We start from the raw sequence: 15,784 nt of genomic DNA, 5'->3' as shown, positions 1-15,784 counted from the left end.
TAAGGCACCATCATTTACTTTAGTCACTCTTTTTTGTTTTATATAAATCGGTAAAAGCTTTTACTATCTGTTTTTATGTTTTGCGCAAGTTTACTTTCGTAATCTATCTTTCCTTTCTTTATTGCTTTCTTAGTCATTCTTTGCTGGCGTTTAAAATTTTTCCAATCTTCTAGTTTCCCACCAACCTTGGCCACCTTATACGCATTGGTTTTTAATTTGATACTCTCCTTTATTTCCTTGGTTATCCACAGCTGGTTATCCCTTCTCTTACCGCCCTTCTTTTTCACTGGAATATATTTTTGTTGAGCACTATGAAAGAGCTCCTTAAAAGTCCTCCACTCTTCCTCAATTGTGCCACCATTTAGTCTGTGTTTCCAATCTACTTTAGCCAACTCTGCCCTCATCCCACTGTAGTCTCCTTTGTTTAAGCATAGTACGCTCGTTTGAGACACTACTTCCTCACCCTCAATCTGTATTACAAATTCAACCATACTGTGATCACTCATTCCGAGAGGATCTTTTACTCGGAGATTGTTTATTATTCTTGTCTCATTACACAGGACCAGATCTAAGATAGCTTGCTCCCTTGTAGGTTCTGTAACATACTGTTCTAAGAAACAATCCCGTATGCATTTTATGAATTCCTCCTCAAGGCTACCCCGTGCGATTTGATCAATCGATATGTCGGTTTAAATCCCCCATGATTACTGCCGTTCCTTTTTCACATGCCTCCATTATTCCCTTGATTATTGTCCGCCCCACCGTGAAGTTATTATTTGGGGGCTTATAAACTACGCCCACCAGTGACTTTTTCCCCTTACTATCTCTAATCTCCACCCACAATGATTCAACATTTTGTCAGACACTGAACATACTACACCCCACAAGGACATCACACACAGCCCCCTTCCTGGGGCAGCTCCTGTTCAGACACTAAATATACTGCACAAGGGCCTCATAAACTGCCCTCTCCCTGTGAACTCGCTGCTGTTTCACCAGATTGGATGACTGAGTGATTCCCTCCCCACACTCAGAGCAGGTGAACGGCCTCTCCCCAGTGTGACTGTGCCGCTGAATTTCCAGCTCAGACACGTAATTTAATCCATTCCCACAGTCCCCACATTTCTACGGTTTCTCCATGGTGAGGGTGTCCTTGTGTCCTTCCAGGTTGGATGATCAGTTGAAGCCTCGTCCACACACAGAACACGTGTACAGTTTCTCCCCGCTGTGAATGGTGTGATGTTTTTTCAGGCTGTGCAACTGATTAAAGCTCTTTCCAGTGTCAGTGCACTGGAACACTTTCACTCAGGTGCGTGTCTCGGTGCTTTTCCAGTCATACAGACAAATATGCCTCCTTTCACATTCAAAGGCTGATGATATTCAGGTCCAGATGAATCAATTGACTCTGTCAGATCTTGACCAGATATTTGATTTAAGTTTGTCGTTTGCATATTTTCTTCTTATAATGCCGTGTAAAATGAGTTTGTAAAGGTCATCACTGTAAATACAGGACATATGAACATAAGTAAGAAATAGGAGCAGGATAGGCCATTTGGCCCCTCGAGTCTGCTCCGTTATTCAATAAGATCCTGGCTGATCTGAACCTGGCCTCAACTCCACTTCCCCGCCCACTCCCCATAACTCTTGCCCCACCTTATTTAAAAATCTGTCTATCTCCACCTTAAATATATTCACTGACCCAGCCTCCACACAGCTTCCTGGGGTAGAGAATTCCAAAGATTCACGACAGCAGCAGCAGACCTGTGTGGGAGCAACAGTGGGAATGTTGATTTCTGGATTCTTTTACCTCAATCTGGTTCAGCAAAATTACTGAAACGAATACCGTTTGTGCTTTAAACAAAGCAAGCTTTTATTTAAAAAGCAAATCCCGATCGGGGACTTTATCAGACAGAAGGAATGCAAGTCTGTTCGAACGCACCCACTTCCTACGGACAAAGTGACGTTACATTGTAAAGGGCCGACGGTTATACATTTTCGGCAAAAGATAACAAGATAGGGCTAGAGTGACATCCTAGTTCAGCCTATCTCTTTTGATCCCTCTTTCCCTTTGTCCACTCATAAGCCGACCTAAGTATGGTCTGATTTTAAACAAAGACCTTCTGTTAATGTTTCAGGTTAATAACATGATTTAATAAGACCTTGAGGTTTTTCTGCAAGCTGTGGGTTTTGTTTCAATATGTGTTAGTGTTGTAACATTTCGCAGTCTCGAGTCTGAGATGTAATGGCTATTCCTCCATGAATTCTTTGTTAGCTTATACTGTCCCTATACAATTCCCACATTCTCAACTTCAATGTCTCTATACATTTTTAAACATTCACATTCCCCCCTTTTATCATTCCATGATAACACTTAGGATCATTCTAGGAGTATCGCATTCATCCGTTCACACTCTATTCCCTGATCCATATTGTTGTTATTGTCGAGTAGTTCTTTACTTCGTTGGATCATAACTCGGGAGTCCTTGACCACAAGAGGGTTTGCTAACCTTGCCATCATTACTTTACAACAAAGGTTAAGGCAACCAACAATTAGATAGGATCTCCAAGATCCATCTGATAGCCAATCAAACCAGCTAGTTCCTTCTGCTGGTGTGGATAACTTCTTCACCTCTCTTCTTGTGTGATCAGCGAGATTGGTTATGTTTTCTGAACTATCAGGAATGTAAGTGCAACATTCAGATCCTATCAGGGCACACGTTCCCCATTTCTCAGCTAAAAGGTAATTGAGGGCCATTCGGTTTTGTAATGCTACGGTCATTATTGCTACCATTTCAGCTGTGATGCCCTCCAGAGCTTCAGCAGTATTGTTAGCTATCTGTTCCAATATCGTCTCTAGGTTCTGAACTTTGTCCATGAGATGTCTTATCCCGAATGGGAACATTAAGACCCCAAAGAACTTGTCGGTGGGGGTGATGGCTCGCTTGTATCGGCTGGAGGCATGTGCTTCCGCCAGGGTACGTACTTGCCGCACAAATGGCACCACATATCCCAGATAGCAGAACCCTGTCCATCGCCTAGGCAACCAACGATTCGGATCGTGAGAGTGGATGGTGACTCGTGCACCTGTGGTGATGTTGAGACTGTGTGGGCAATTGCTGTACCCTATGATATGTCCCTTGTTACTGGTGTCATTTCGGGTTAGACATATGTCCCCAGTTGGCCTCCCAATCCCTGAGGTATTGGTCAGGGCTATGAATGCGGGTTCCTTTTCACGGTTGTAGGTTGGTTGGTACCATCCCTGGAATGTCTGACTAATGGGATCTCCAGCACTCTCCCACTTGGTGACCTCCCCGTGGTCGTTCATGTGGTAACGGTATGATACTCCTCCTGATCTCTGTGATCCCTCTTTTGACCCGCCTTTCCTCTCTCGTATTTGTATTGGCCCCCCCTCCTCTCGTAATAGTTTGGCTCTGAATCCATCTGACAGTCTCAGTTAGGGTCAGTGGAACGGGGTGCAAAGGAATTCCCCCTTTGGAATGTATAGGGAAATGCATAGGGAATGTGAACACACCCAACATCTAGAAAAGTTCCCATTTTGCGCATAAACATAAGACATGTACAAAAAGGTGTTTACATGGAGCTCTCGTCTCGGTCTCTCCTCCCATGCGCCGAAACTGTCATATATCAACACTATTATACAGACTGTGGCATACAGACAATTTCATCTTATGGCTCAGGATTCAGATAAATAGTCCAATTATTTTGCTAATTAAAAGAGTTCAGTTTTCCCGTCTCTCTTCTCAGGTCACCATCGGTGTAGCTGGCTGTCTATCACTACGGGTAAAAGTTCAAACTGGTCCACGTTCCATTTAGGATGCCAACGGCCTTGTTCAGCTATGGAGAAGAGGAAGTCTGGAACAGAAACAGGAGTTAGAATAACCAGTAAAATAGGTTTGTTAGAGGGTGGTGAGCTTGCAGTGGTGCAGGTGAACCCAGGCACTTTTCCCCTCAACCTTGGCTGCAGTGGGGGTAGTGAGTAACACCTAAAAAGGCCGCTCCCATTGTGGCTCTAATCCCTTCCGAATCCATACTTCTCTGGTGCCACGAGGGACAATTCGGGTAAAACTGGGAGGTCAAGGTGAGCATCTTGAACCTGGTTGTGAGCTAGTCGCAGAGCCTGAGTCAGAGAAAGAACATAGGTGGTCATCAGTCGAGCTGAGATACCATATCTAGGAACAATTTCCCTCATTAACACCTTAACAACAGTTTGAGCCTTATTGTCCAGGGTAGGGTAGGCTTCAATCCATCTGCTTAACACATATTTGTAACACTGAACTTTTTGCAACTCAATGTAGTCCAACTGAAATGTCTCAACGGGACCTTCGGGTAGGGGCGTTTTACCCCAATCACAGGGGACTCCCTTCCCTGGATTATGTTGCTGGCAAACCAGGCAACGACTACTGATGTTCTGGGCGAGTGCCTGGAGTCTAGGGTGCCACCAAGTAGCCAAAAGTGTATCACTCGTGGTCCTTGCTCCACAATGAGTAGCAAAATGCATACAGTCAATAACCCATAGAGCCAACTCGTTAGACATGCAAGTCTGTTCTGCGGGAGTGGTCCAGAGTTTAGAAACATTGTCATAAGTACATCCATAATATTTCCACAACAGTTTATCTTTTTCAGGAGCGTCCTCCTGTGTTTTTATAACATCTTGGATGGTTGGCATTGGTTTTTCCGAGGCTAACTTATCCTTCGCAGGATTTTTAGTCTGACTAATCATTTTGGGCACTACCATCTGTTGGTCATGAGAGGCCTGTTTAGCCTTTGTCAGCACAGTGGTTCCCTATATCAACCGGGGATTTTCCGGTGGTGTGGGCGGTACATTTAACAACGGCAATGTGCTTGGGGAGCATAAGGGCTTGCAACAAATCAGATACTAGCTGTTTATGGGAAATCTCATTCCCCTGTGAGGTTAGGAATCCCCTATTTTTCCATAATTGTCCGAAATCATGGGCCACCCCAAAGGCATACCTAGAGTCGGTATAGATATTGACTTTGAGATCTTTGGCCAAGATACAGGCTCGGGTGAAGGCGAATAGTTCAGCTTGTTAGGCAGAATAGGCGGTTTCAAAGCGGCAGATTCCAAGACCTGATTCTCCTGGTTTACTATGGCGTATCCTGAGATTCGTGTACCTTCTGGATTAATTCCGTCAACATACATAATACAGTCTGGATCTTCAATTGGTACATCAACAAAATCTTCTCTGACTGATGTGGCCTCTTAAATTAAAGATAAGCAATCATGACTGGGTTCTTCCTCATCTTGGGGTGGCTCAGTAAGAAAACAGGCCGGATTAATTGCAGTACAGTGCTGAAAGGTCAGTTTAGGATTGCCTGTGATTTCAGTGGGTTCTGTCGGATAGAGGGCCAGTCCACATTGCCCTGCACTGGGATCTCAATCGGATCAATGGGAGTGTAACCCACTTGGGAGGGGTCCTCTGCCCACACATGAGGATCCACATAGTCAGGTATGTCAGAGCCAGTATGATGCTGCAGAGTCGTTAAGACCTTCTCGGGGTCCCCGTGGAATTGGACTGTTCGGCCATGTTTTACAATTTGCACATCCCGGCTGGTAGGGTCAGCCTCGTCTATAGCCTGGCGCACCATAACTCCCAAATCTTTAGCGTGGTGGGGAGGTAATACTTCACGAGTAATATGTGGTGCCACCGTTGCGGGCTGTCCATTTCCACAAAATCTGCCTTCCCTTCCGGTCCAGTCACTCTAGCCCTTAATAGAATTTCCTTCACTTCCCCTTCGTGATCCTGATAAAAGTTCTGCAGGTCCTGATTCTTTCCACTGGGATCGTATACTAGGGTCACATGATAGGGTGCCTGCGGCAGGTCTAGAGACCACCACTGAGGGGTTCTAGTGGTATAATACTGCCGCTTAAGGGTTCCCTGTTTTACAATAATCCCATCGTCTCCACACTCCAAATGCAACTGGAATTTGCAGAGGAGGTCTCTAGCCATCAAGTTACAGTCCAGATTGGTTGTGATAACAAATTGATGTTCCACCGATTCTTCCTGGTAACCCATTTTAACCGGTTCTGACACCGGGAATGTAGAGACTTGTCCCAGGAATCCTGACAGTCCCTGTGTTTCAGTGAAGGCGGGGAGTTTAAGCTTTGATTGTACAGAAGACATGAAGGCTCCCGTATCTATCAAGAAGGGTTGCCACTCATTCCAAATTTTTAACAATATCATCGGTTCGTCATCCGGGGAGGGTCCCTGCACAATCAAGCTGCGTAGTCAATACGAATCGGGGGACGGTTGGCCAAAGGGGTTGTTCTGGGAGAAGTTAGTGTAAGATCCCCGTCCTCTCCCCCCTTGCCCCCCTCGCCCCCCTCCTCTTCCTCCTCTTCCTTTTTCGTGCTGACGGGAGGGACAATTTCTATTCCAATGTCCTTCTTGCCCACAAATAAAGCATCCATCTCGTCTTTCCCAGCCCCGACCTCTTCCCATACCAGGCTGGGGACAGTAGGGCGGTCAGTAATTAGCAGGGCCCGGGCCATTTGGGTGTTTGATATAACCGTATCCCCATTTATCCACCCAACCCTGCACGCAATACTGCGGTTCCATCTGGTAAACCCTTGGGTCAGGTTTTGGTCCTTCCACCCGAGGCGGCTCCATACTGATGGGCTTCTGAAGGGTCGTGGTGAGAGCATTAAAGATAGCGTTTAGGCGATCCTGGACATCATTAGGGTGAGCAACCTCCAATGCATCATGAGTAGCACGTCCTAGGTGAGTTAGAAATCGGGCATGCTCAGTTGGGCTCAGGGTTTGCTTTACCAGGGCCCACAGGTCCCTTGATTCTGCATTATATCCATGCATGTCGAGGTCACTCCGTGAAATCGGAGGTCAGGGTTAAGTTGGGTTTGTGGGTCCCTTTCAGCTTTTTTATCTTAGCCTTTTAACTCTTCAATTTGTTTTGTTTGGGTATCTATTTCTTTATTGTATCAGGCAAGTATTATTACATAAGTTAGTTCTGTTTTTATTTTTATTCTGACTATCGCACCATTCCTCTGTTAGGTGAGTCTTTTTTCTATTAAGAAATCCAAATTGATAATGTTCAGTATGAAACGGCTGTCAATGAAAAGAGTTAACTCCTTTACAGGTTTGTAAGAAGACCTGATATCATTACGTGACTTCACGTAACCATCTGAAAAAAAATCTTTTCATCAGGAAAGGCAGCATTTGATTAAACTCCAATATTTTTTTAACTTCTTATTCAAGTACTTGCCAAAGATATATATTTTTTTAATTGCTTTAAAACGAGACCACACATTTGTTTACTGAAATTCAATTTCGTCATCAGCCTCGGTCAACGCAAAGCCAACCATTTTAACTCGTAGTCTATCGATACATTTCTCAGAGGTCCCAGTGGAACTCTGAGTACGATTCTCGTGCGTGCACTCTTTCTTTAAGACGTCTACGGTTTTTAATATGTCCTCCTTCTGTCAATGAAAGCCCTAATTTAATGGAGTTTTTCTGCCAACTGGACAGGAGTGATGTTTTTTTAGACTGCAGTGGAATTTTTCTCATAATTTAAAATCTCAGAACATTTTTTTTTCAGCACCTATTTAGTACGTTACTTTTTTTTTGTCTTTTCCATAACTAGAGAGAAGTCTGGCACGTAGGCTGTGGACTGCTTTTTGTTATCTCAATTGTTCCAGCCTCAAGGTCGTGTTATTTAATATAATATTTTTTTTGAATCCTTTTGAATCCATCTCAGTTGTTTTGCTGTGCCTTCTCTGAATGTTTTCTTTCGACAAGTAAGTGAGCATGTTAAATCCTTTTTTTTTTTAACCACCGGGACCATGTATTTTTTTCTTTTTTTTTTACTCAACAAACCTATCCTTTGTGCATTTCCTGGCTCCGTAATTTATCATCCGAATATACGTAATTCAATAAGGTTCACACTCTTAAACTTCCCGCATACAGGACAACACTACGAAGGGTTAAAAAAACTTTCATTCTGTTTGAAAAAGTAGGTGGAGCTAAAACAAACCACAACTCCCCGGCTTTTTTTTTTAACAGTAAAAATCACAGAAGCATTTCTCATTTAAACAGACATTCACAAGAGTCTCTTTTCTTTCCTATTAATTTTTGGATCCATGATTGATCATCTATCCCTATCTAGCTCTAACTATCCCTACTTTCCGTGTCGCCGCACGGATCTACTCTTTCCAAGTCGCCGCTTGGTTTGCGTCACCGCGCAATTTCCCTATCTCTATCCCTATTCTAAGTTTGAAAGGTATTCACCAGATTGTCCTGGATCTCGTTCAGACACTACCTGAGAACCAGCGAGTGGCTAAACTTTCCTCAGACTTTTGAAACCGGGGGAAACTGGAGCATTATTGAAATCATACTCACTCCAGTGGCCACTTTCCCCTCGTCTCGTCCAAGGCTAGTCTGGCTCTTAATTCGCAAGTTTTCGGCAGCCGTCCATTGAGATCCCACTTCTGACACCAAATGTTGATTTCTGGATTCTTTTACCTCAAACTGGTTCAGCAAAATTACTGAAACGAATACCGTTTGTGCTTTAAACAAAGCAAGCTTTTATTTAAAAAGCAAATCCCGATTGGGGACTTTATCAGACAGAAGGAATGCAAGTCTGTTCGAACGCACCCACTTCTTACGGACAAAGTGACGTTACATTGTAAAGGGCCGACGGTTATACATTTTCGGCAAAAGATAACAAGATAGGGCTAGAGTGACATCCTAGTTCAGCCTATCTCTTTTGATCCCTCTTTCCCTTTGTCCACTCATAAGCCGACCTAAGTATGGTCTGATTTTAAACAAAGACCTTCTGTTAATGTTTCAGGTTAATAACATGATTTAATAAGACCTTGAGGTTTTTCTGCAAGCTGTGGGTTTTGTTTCAATACGTGTTAGTGTTGTAACATTTCGCAGTCTCGAGTCTGAGATGTCATGGCTATTCCTCCATGAATTCTTTGTTAGCTTGTACTGTTCCTATACAATTCCCACGTTCTCAACTTCAATGTCTCTATACATTTTTAAACATTCACAGGAGCTGAGGCGAGGCGGAGCGGATAAAAGGCAAGGCTCAACAGGAAACATTCAACAGGGCCGTCAGTATTTAAAAGTGACGTCGACACAAGGGAAGTAAGTAGCTGATTGGTGAATTTTTTTTTCCTCTAAATTAGTACTTAGTCTTTGAATAAAGGTTAGTTAAATCGGCTGATTGCTGAGTAGTTGCTGGGTGTATTTTGCTAAGGTTTAGAGTTTATGTTTGCTTGATAGTTCCAAGTCTAACTAGAGGGATGACAGGGCAGCTCATTCCCATGGATTGTACATCCTGTTGCATGTGGGAAGTCCTAGACACTTCGCGCAGCCTGGACGACCATGTGTGCAGGAGGTGTCTCCAGCTGCACCAACTCGAGCTCCGCGTTTTGGAGCTTGAGCGGTGGCTGGAGTAACTGCGGTGCATCCGCGAGACTGAAAGCTACGTGGATAGTACGTTTCTAGAGGTGGTCACCCCACAGCTTAAGAGTGTGCAGGCAGAGAGGGAGTGGGTGACCACGAGTCAGAAGAGGAGGACTAGGCAGGTAATGCAGGAGTCCCCTGAGTCCATCTTGCTCTCCAACCAGTATGCTCTTGAGTACTAGTGGGGGAGACGGTGCCTCTGGGGAGTGCAGCCAGAGTCAAGACCATGGAACCATGGGTGGCTCAGCTGCACAGGGGGAGAGGGGGGGTGGGGAGGAAGAAGAATGGAACAACTATAGTAGTAGGTGATTCAATAGTCAGGGGAGCAGACAAGTGTTTCTGCAGCTGCAGACATGACTCCAGGATGGTATGTTGTCTCTCTGGTGCCAGGGTCAATGATGTCACCGAGCAGCTGCACAGCATTCTGGGGGGAGAGGGTGAACAGCCAGAGGTCGTGGTCCATTTCGGGACCAATGACATAGGTAGAAAGAGGGATGAGGTCCTGCAGGCAGAATTTAGGGAGCTTGGAGAGAGATTAAAAAGCAAGACCTCAAAGGTTGTAATCTCCGGATTACCCCCGGTGCCACGAGTTAGTGAGTGCAGAAATAGGAAGAATGGAGCAAATGAATGCGTGGCTGGAGAGATTGTGCAGGAGGGAGGGCTTTAGATTGCTGAGGCATTGGGTCCACTTCTGGGGGAGATGGGACCTGTACAAGCTGAACGGGTTGCACCTCAACAGAGCCGGGACCAATATCCTCACCGGGGGCGGGGGGGGGGGCGGGGTTTGCTAGTACTGTTGGGGAGGGTTTAAACTAGCTTGGCAGGGGGATGGGAACCTGAGAATAGCGTCAGTAGGGAGGGGAGTAAAGCTGGAATTGGAAAGCAAGAATGTAGAAAGTGAATTTGAAGGACAGAGGAAACAAGCAGGAAAAAATGGTATAAAAAAAACAAATTTAAAAGCTCTTCGTCTAAATGCACGTAGCATTCGTAACAAAATAGATGAGTTGACGACACAAATAGATACAAATTGGTATGATCTGATGGCCATTACAGAGACGTGGTTGCAAGGTGACCAGAACTAGGAACTAAATATTCAGGGGTATTTAACAATTCGGAAGGACAGACAGAAAGGAAAAGGAGATGGGATAGCACTGTTAATAAAGGATGAGATCAGTGCGTTAGTGAGATATGATATTGGCTCAGAGGATCAGGATGTTGAATCAGTTTGGGGGGAGATAAGGAATAATAAAGGGAAAAAGTCGCTGATGGGCATAGTCTATAGTCCCCCTAACAGTAGCTACACTGTTGGACAGATTATAAATCAAGAAATAATGGAGGCTTGCAATAAAGGAATGGCAATAATCATGGGCGATTTTAACCTTCATATTGATTGGACATAGCAAATTGGCCAGGGTAACCTTGAGGAAGAGTTCCTAGAGTGTATCTGGGATAGTTTCCTTGAACAGTAGATTGCAGAACCAACCAGGGAGCAAGCTATCTTAGATCTGGTACTGTGTAATGAGACAGGATTAATAAATGATCTCGTAATAAAGGATCCTCTAGGAATGAGCGACCATAACATGGTTGAATTTCAAATTCAGTTGGAGGGTGAGAAAGTTGGTTCTCAAACAAGGGTCCTAAGGTTAAATAAAATAAACTACAATGGTATGAGAGCAGAGTTGGCTAAAGTGGACTGGGAAGATAGACTAAAGTAAGGGATAGTTGATGAGCAGTGACAGACATTTAAAGAGCTATTTCATAACTCACAACAAAAATATATCCCAAGGAGAAGGAAAGAATGTAAGAGGAGGGATAACTCAAATAAGGTATGAAAACAAGGGCATGCAATGTGGCCAAGACTAGTGAGAGGCCAGAGGATTGGAAATTTTTAAAAGCCAGCAAAGAACGTCTAGAAAAATGATAGAGAGGAAAGATAGATTATGAAAGTAAACAAGCACGAAATATAAAAACAGATAGTAAGAGTTTCTACAGGTACATAAAAAGGAAAAGAGTGGCTAAAGTAAAGTTTGGTCTCCTAGAGGATGAGACTAGGGAATTAATAATGGAGGACAGGGAACTGGCAGAGACGTTGAACAAATATTTTGTATCGGTCTTCAAGGTAGAAAACACTAAAAACATTCTAATAGTGGATAATCAAAGGGCTGTAGAGAGGGAGGAACTTAATCATCATCATCATAGGCAGTCCCTCAAAATCGAGGAAGACTTGCTTCCACTCTCAAAATGAGTTCTTAGGTGACTGAACAGTCCAATACGGGAATTAAAGTCTCTGTCACAGGTGGGACAGTCGTTGAAGGAAGGGAGGTCTTACTGCAGTTGTACAGGGCCTTGGTGAAACCACACCTTGAGTATTGTGTGCAGTTTTAGAAACATAGAAAATAGGTGCAGGAGTAGGCCATTCGGCCCTTCGAGCCTGCACCGCCATTCAATGAGTTCATGGCTGAACATGCAACTTCAGTACCCCATTCCTGCTTTCTCACCATACACCTTGATCCCCCTAGTAGTAAGGATTACATCGAACTCCTTTTTGAATATATTTAGTGAATTGGCTTCAACAACTTCCTGTGGTAGAGAATTCCACAGGTTCACCACTCTCTGGGTGAAGAAGTTTCTCCTCATCTCTGTCCTAAATGGCTTACGCCTTATCCTTAGACTGTGACCCCTGGTTCTGGACTTCCCCAACATTGGGAACATTCTTCCTGCATCTAACCTGTCTAAACCCGTCAAAATTTTAAACGTTTCTATGAGATCCCCTCTCATTCTTCTGAACTCCAGTGAATACAAGCCCACTTGATTCAGTCTTTCTTGATTTGGTCTCCTAATCTGAGGAAGGACATTCTTGCTATTGAGGAAGTGCAGCGAAGGTTCACCAGACTTCTGCCATCCCGGGAATCACTGACATTTAAAGAAAGACTGGATCGACTAGGCTTATATTCACTGGAATTTAGAAGAATGAGAGGAGATCTCATAGAAACGTTTAAAATTCTGACGGGTTTAGACAGGTTAGATGCAGGAAGAATGTTCCCAATGTTGGGGAAGTCCAGAACCAGGGGTCACAATCTAAGGATAAGGGGTAAGCCATTTAGGACCGAGATGAGGAGAAACTTCTTCACTCAGAGAATTGTGAACCTGTGGAATTCTCTACCACAGAAAGTTGTTGAGGCCAATTCACTAAAGAGATTCAAAAGGGAGTTAGATGTAGTCCTTACTACGAGGGTGATCAAGGAGTATGGCGAGAAAGCAAGAATGGGGTACTGAAGTTGCATGTTCAGCCATGAACTCATTGAATGATGGTGCAGACTCGAAGGGCCGAATGGCCTACTCCTGCACCTATTTCCTATATTTCTATGCTAACGTTGGTGTGTTTGTCCTCCCAGGGAATTTGCAGGATCTTGCGGAGACATTGTTGTTGGTATTTCTCCAGCGATTTGTGATGTCTACTGTATATGGTCCACATCTCTGAGCCATACAGGAGGGCGTGTATCACTACAGCCCTGTAGACAATGAGCTTGGTGCCAGATTTGAGGGCCTGATCTTCGAACAATCTCTTCCTCACGCAGCCGAAGGCTGCGCTGGCGCACTGGAGGCGGTGTTAAACCTCGTCGTCGATGTCTGCCCTTGTTGATAATAGGCTCCCGAGGTATGGAAAGTGGTCCACATTGTCCAGGGCTGCGCCGTGGATATTGATGACTGAGGGGCAGTGCTGTGTGGCGGGGTCAGGTTGGTGGAGGACCTTTGTCTTATAGCTGTTTAGTGTACGGCCCATGCTTTCGTACGCCTCAGTGAAAATGTTGACTGTTGTATATCTGTAAAGCATGCACTCCCATGTTCCGCCACCAGGGAGCGCATCCCCTGAAGTCCCAACATCCCTTGGGAGCACTGTATATAAACCGGCCCCCAGGGCCTGGTCCTCACTCTGGAGTGCCTTAATAAAGACTGAGGTCACTGTTACTTCAACCTCCCTATGTGCAGTCTCATCTGTGTTAGGAACACAATGACTGGTGATGAATATATGAATCCAACGCAAAGGTGCAGCAAACTGTGGGCATCGTGGAGAAGTTCTCGGAGGGTGAGGACAGGGAAGCCTATGTCGAACAGCTAGACCAGTACTTTGTAGCCAATGAGCTGGACAGAGAAGGAAGCGCTGCAAAAAGGAGAGCGGTCCTCCTCACGGTCTGCGGGGCACCAACCTACAGCCTCATGAAGAATATTCTGGCTCCGGTGAAACCCACAGATAAGTCGTACAAGGAGCTGTGTACACTGCTTCAGGAGCATCTTAACCCGAGGGAGAGCGTGCTGATGGCGAGGTATCGGTTCTACACGTGCCAGCGATCTGAAGGTCAGGAAGTGGCGAGCTACGTCGCTGAACTAAGGCGACTTGCAGGACAATGTGAGTTTGATGGCTACCTGGAGCAATTGCTCAGAGACTTTTTTGTACTGGGCATTGGCCACGAGACCATCCTATGAAAACTTTTCACTGTAGAGACACTGGCCCTCAGCAAGGCCATTGCGATAGCACAGGCGTTTATGTCCACCAGTAATAATACCAAACAAATCTCTCAGCACACAAGTGCTAGCAATGTTCATAAATTAACTGGAACTGTGTTTGCAAGCAAAAATGTACAGGGCAGAAAGCACGAGTCTGCAACTGCCAGCAGGCTTCAGGTGACCCAGATGACTCAAAGTCCGCAACAAACGATGAATGCAAGGCAATTCACACCTTGTTGGCGTTGTGCAGGCTTCCATTCAGCCTATTCATGCCGCTTCAAAGGGTATGTTTGCAAGAGCTGAGGAACAATGGGGCACCTCCAACGAGCTTGCATACGAGCTGCAAGCTCTGCAAAACCTGCTAACCACCACGTGGCAGAGGAAGATCGGTCCATGGTGGATCAAAGCAATTTCGAGCCTCAGAGAGAGGAGGCTGATGCTGAAATACACAGGGTGCACATATTTTCGACGAAATATCCACCTATAATGCTAAATGTAAAATTGAATGGCTTACCCATAGCCATGGAACTGGACACTGGCGCTAGCCAATCCACCATGAGTAAAAAGATGTTTGAGAGACTGTGGTGCAACAAGGCACTCAGACCAGCCCTGAGCCCCATCCACACGAAACTGAGAACATACACCAAGGAGCTTATCACTGTCCTGGGCAGCACCATGGTCAAGGTCACCTACGAGGGCACGGTGCACGAACTGCCACTCTGGATTGTCCCGGGCGATGGCCCCACACTGCTTGGAAGGAGCTGGCTGGGCAAAATCCGCTGGAACTGGGATGACATCCGAGCGCTATCACATGTCGATGGGGCCTCATGTACCCAGATTCTTAACAAATTTCCTTCCCTTTTTGAGCCAGGCATTGGAAACTTTTCCAGGGTGAAGGTGCGGATCCACTTAGTCCCAGAGGCATGACCCATCCACCACTAGGCGTGAGCGGTACCTCACATAATGAGGGAGAGAGTGGAAATCGAGCTGGACAGGCTGCAATGCGAGGGCATCATCTCCCCAGTGGAATTCAGCGAGTGGGCCAGCCCGATTGTTCCAGTACTCAAAAGTGACGGCACGGTCAGGATTTGCGGCGATTATAAAGTAACTATTAATCGTTTCTCGCTACAGGACCAATACCCACTACCTAAGGCAGACAACCTATTTGCGACGCTGGCAGGAGGCAAGACATTCACCAAGCTCGACCTGACTTCGGCCTACATGACGCAGGAGCTGGAGGAGTCTTCGAAGGGCCTCACCTACGTCAACACGCACAAGGGACTGTTCATCTACAACAGATGCCCGTTTGGAATTCGGTCGGCTGCAGCGATCTTCCAGAGAAACATGGAGAGCCTACTCAAGTCGGTACCACGCACAGTGGCTTTTCAGGACGACATATTGGTCACGGGTCAGGACAGCGTCAAGCACCTACAAAACCTGGAGGAGGTCCTCCAGCAACTGGATCGCGTAGGGCTACGGCTGAAGAGGTTGAAATGCGTCTTCATGGCATCAGAAGTGGAGTTTTTGGGGAGAAAGATCGCGGCGGATGGCATTCGGCCCACAGATGCCATGACAGAGGCTATCAGGAACGCACCCAGGCCACAGAACGTCACGGAGCGGCGGTCGTTCCTGGGACTCCTCAACTATTTTGGTAACTTCCTACCGGTGTTAAGCACCCTCTTAGAGCCCCTACATGTGTTATTGCGTAAAGGTGAGAACTGGGTATGGGGAAAAAACCAAGTAATTGCTTTTGAGAAAGCCAGAAACATTTTTGCTCCAACAGGCTGCTTGTATTGTATAACCCGTGTAAA

At 45.5% G+C, this 15,784-nt stretch overlaps 1 protein-coding gene across 1 annotated transcript in view; it reads left to right on the top strand.

Annotated features, from left to right (window-relative positions):
* Positions 1-9,126: 9,126 nt before the first annotated feature.
* Positions 9,127-15,784, top strand: part of LOC139237876 (zinc finger protein 420-like) — a 95,187-nt gene continuing 88,529 nt past the window's right edge. The window contains exon 1 of the mRNA XM_070867134.1: positions 9,127-9,146. The gene's annotated coding sequence lies outside the window, so the exon portion shown is untranslated. The remainder of the gene's footprint in view (positions 9,147-15,784) is intronic.

Source organism: Pristiophorus japonicus, chromosome 2 (assembly GCF_044704955.1).
Source record: "Pristiophorus japonicus isolate sPriJap1 chromosome 2, sPriJap1.hap1, whole genome shotgun sequence".
Lineage (NCBI taxonomy): Eukaryota > Metazoa > Chordata > Chondrichthyes > Pristiophoridae > Pristiophorus > Pristiophorus japonicus.
Note: the sequence above shows the minus strand (reverse complement) of the source record. Positions and strands in the feature narration are given on the sequence as shown.